The 4,184-nt window shown below is 44.9% G+C and overlaps 2 pseudogenes; both read right to left on the bottom strand.

Moving 5' to 3' along the window:
* Positions 1 to 2,977: 2,977 nt before the first annotated feature.
* On the bottom strand, positions 2,978 to 3,216 carry LOC139234241 (U2 spliceosomal RNA; annotated as a pseudogene).
* A 131-nt stretch (positions 3,217 to 3,347) lies between these two features.
* Positions 3,348 to 3,577, bottom strand: LOC139234263 (U2 spliceosomal RNA; annotated as a pseudogene).
* Between the last annotated feature and the right edge of the window lie 607 nt (positions 3,578 to 4,184).

The following is a 4,184-nucleotide window of genomic DNA, read 5'->3' as shown; positions in this document are numbered from 1 at the left end:
CCCTGAATAAACGGTGACTCTGTACAGTTAGTGAGTGACCCTTACCCTGAATAAACAGTGACTGTGCAGTTACACAGTGAGTGGCACTTACCCTGAATAAACAGTGACTCGGTACAGTTACAGTGAGAGACCCTTACCCTGAATAAACAGTGACTCTGTACAGCTACACAGTGACTGATACTTATCCTGAATAAACAGTAATTCTGTACAGTTAAAGTGAGTGTCCCTTACCCTGAATAAACCGTGACTCCGTACAACTACAGTGAGTGACCCTTACCCTGAATAATCACCAATTCTGTACAGTTACAGAGTAAGTGACCCTTACCCTGCTGAATAAACATAACTCTGCACAGTTACAGTGAGTGACCCTCACCCTGCTGAATAAACAGTGACTCTGTACAGTTACAGTGAGTGACCCTTTCCCTGAATAAACAGTGACTCTGTACAGTTACACAGTGAATGACCCTTACCCTGAATAAACTATGACTCTGTGCAGTTACACAGTGAGTGACCCTTACCCTGAATAATCACCGACTCTGTACAGTTACACAGTAAGTGACCCTTATCCTGCTGAATAAACATAACTCTGCACAGTTACAGTGAGTGACCCTCACCCTGCTGAATAAACAGTGACTCTGTATAGCTACGCAGTGAGTGACCCTTACTCTGAATAAACAGTGACTCTGTACAGTTACACAGTGAGTGACCCTTACCGTGAATAAACACTGACTCTGTGCAGTTACACAGTGAGTGACCCTTACCGTGAATAAACACTGACTCTGTGCAGTTACACAGTAAGTGACCCTTATCATGCTGAATAAACAGTGACTCTGTACACGACGCAGTGAGTGACCCTTACCCTGAATAAACACTGACTCTGTACAGCTACGAAGTGAGTGACCCTTACTCTGAATAAACAGTGACTCTGTACAGTTACACAGTGAGTGACCCTTACCGTGAATAAACACTGACTCTGTGCAGTTACACAGTAAGTGACCCTTATCATGCTGAATAAACAGTGACTCTGTACACGACGCAGTGAGTGACCCTTACCCTGAATAAACACTGACTCTGTACAGCTACGAAGTGAGTGACCCTTACTCTGAATAAACAGTGACTCTGTACAGTTACACAGTAAGTGATCCTTACCCTGCTGAATAAACAGTGACTTTGTACAGTTACAGTGAGTGACCCTTACCCTGAATAAACACTGACTCTGTACAGTTACAGTTAGTAACGCTTACCCTGAATAAACAGTGACTCTATTCAGTTCCAGTGAGTGACCCTACCCTGAATAATCAGTGACTCTGTACAGTTTTTTTTATTTTATTTTTTTTTATTTAAAAATTTTTTTTTTAATTTTTATTTTTTTTAAAAAATCCAATTTCATTCCAGATCAACTCTAACGCCAAAGATCACTTTGCGCCAATGTGTTTGATCTTAGGCCAAAAGGCCGAGAGGCGAAGTTGCACCGTTCCTGGAAATATTGCAATACCAGGTCGGTGCATGGAGTGGACGGGGCATGCCCCAGTTACAGTGAGTGACACTTACCCCAAATAAACAGCGACTCTGTACAGTTACAGTGAGTGATCCTTACCCTGAATAAACAGTGACTCTGTACAGTTACAGTGAGTGACACTTACCCCGAATAAACACTGACTCTGTACAGTTACACAGTAAGTGGCCCTTACCCTGCTGAATAAACAGTGATTCCGTACATGACGCAGTGAGTGACACTTACCCCGAATAAACAGAGACTCTGTACAGTGAGTGAGTGAACCTTACCCTGAATAAACAGTGACTCTGTACAGTTTTTTTTTTGTGTTTTTTTTTGTGTTTTTTTTTAGATAAACAGTGACTCTGTACAGTTACAGTGAGTGACCCTTACCCTGAATAAACTGTGACTCTGTACAGTTACAGTGAGTGATCCTTACCCCGTATAAACAGTGACTCTGTACAGTTTTTTAAATTTTTTTTTCGTTGCCAATCTTTCCAATTCTTTGTCAAATCACAAACGCCAGATATCACCCTGCACCTGTCAAGGATCACTCTGCGCCAATGCTCTTAACCAAAAGGCCTAGAGCCACTGCACCGTTCCTGGAAGTACTGCAATACCAGGTTCGTGCCATGGAGGTGGGTGTGTGCCCCCCACACACCTCCGTGGAGGTGGATAGGTCAAGCCACCCCACCCACGTCCTATTTGACTCTGAATAAACAGCGACTCTGTACAGTTACAGTGAGTGACCCTTACCCTGAATAAACAGAGACTCTGTACAGTTACAGTGAGTGACCCTTACCCTGAATAAACATTGACTTTGTACGTTATAGTGAGTGACCCTTTCCCTGAATAAACAGTGACTTTGTAGTTACAGAATGATCTTTACCCTGAATAAACAGCGACTCTGTACAGTTTTTTTTTGGAAATTCGTAGCCAATTGTTCCAATTCTTTGTCAAATCACAAACGCCAGAGGTCACCTTGCACACGTCAAGGATCACTCTGCGCTAATGCTCTTAGCCAAAAGGCCTAGAGCCACTGCACCGTTCCTGGAAGTACTGCAATACCAGGTTCGTGCCATGGAGGTGGGTGTGTGCCCCCCACACACCTCCGTGGAGGTGGATGGGTCAAGCCACCCCACCCACGTCCTATTTGACTCTGAATAAACAGCGACTCTGTACAGTTACAGTGAGTGACCCTTACCCTGAATAAACAGAGACTCTGTACAGTTACAGTGAGTGACCCTTACCCTGAATAAACATTGACTTTGTACGTTATAGTGAGTGACCCTTTCCCTGAATAAACAGTGACTTTGTAGTTACAGAATGATCTTTACCCTGAATAAACAGCGACTCTGTACAGTTTTTTTTTGGAAATTCGTAGCCAATTGTTCCAATTCTTTGTCAAATCACAAACGCCAGAGGTCACCTTGCACACGTCAAGGATCACTCTGCGCTAATGCTCTTAGCCAAAAGGCCTAGAGCCACTGCACCGTTCCTGGAAGTACTGCAATACCAGGTTCGTGCCATGGAGGTGGATGGGTCAGGTCCCCCACACACCTCCGTGGAGGTGGATGGGTCAAGCCACCCCACCCACCTCCTATTTCCAAAAAAGCAAGCATATACCTTCCTGATCCAGGGAGAACCACCTTGGGGTCATGGTGGTTACTCCCCTGTCAGGTCAGCCACGCATGATCTTAGCCAAAAGGCCGAGAAGCGACTCTGTACAGTTTTTTTTTTTTGGAAATTCGTAGCCAATCGTTCCAATTCTTTGTCAAATCACAAACGCCAGAGGTCACCTTGCACACGCCAAGGATCACTCTGCGCCAATGCTCTTAGCCAAAAGGCCTAGAGCCACTGCACCGTTCCTGGAAGTACTGCAATACCAGGTTCGTGCCATGGAGGTGGATGGGTCAGGTCCCCCACACACCTCCGTGGAGGTGGATGGGTCAAGCCACCCCACCCACCTCCTGTTTCCAAAAAAGCAAGCATATACCTTCCTGATCCAGGGAGAACCACCCGGAGGTCATGGTGGCTGGTCAGGTCAGTTACACATGATCTTAGCCAAAAGGCCGACTCTGTACAGTTTTTTTTTTTTTTTTTTTTGAAATTCGTAGCCAATCGTTCCAATTCTTTGTCAAATCACACACGACTCTGTACAGTTAAAGTGAGTGTTCCTTACCCTGAATAAACAGTGACTCTATACAGCTACGCAGTGAGTGACCCTTACCTTGAATAAACAGTGACTCTGTACAGTTACAGTGAGTGGCACTTACCCTGAATAAACACTGACTCTGTACAGTTACACAGTAAGTGACCCTTACCCTGCTGAATAAACAGTGACTCTGTACAATTACAATGAGTGACCCTTACCCTGAATAAACACTGACTCTGTACAGTTACACAGTGAGTGACCCTTACCCTGCTGAATAAACAGTGACTCTGTAAAGTTACGCAGTGAGTGACCCTTACCCTGAATAACCAATGACCATGTACAGTTACAGTGAGTGACACTTACCCCAAATTAGCAGTGACTCATGGAACATAAGAACATAAGAATTAGGAACAGGAGTAGGCCATCTAGCCCCTCGAGCCTGCTCCGCCATTGAACAAGATCATGGCTGATCTGGCCGTGGACTCAGCTCCACTTACCCGCCCGCTCCCCGTTACCCTTAATTCCCTTATTGGT

This window comes from Pristiophorus japonicus, chromosome 21 (assembly GCF_044704955.1).
Source record: "Pristiophorus japonicus isolate sPriJap1 chromosome 21, sPriJap1.hap1, whole genome shotgun sequence".
Lineage (NCBI taxonomy): Eukaryota > Metazoa > Chordata > Chondrichthyes > Pristiophoridae > Pristiophorus > Pristiophorus japonicus.
This window is presented reverse-complemented; position numbering and strand designations above follow the sequence as displayed.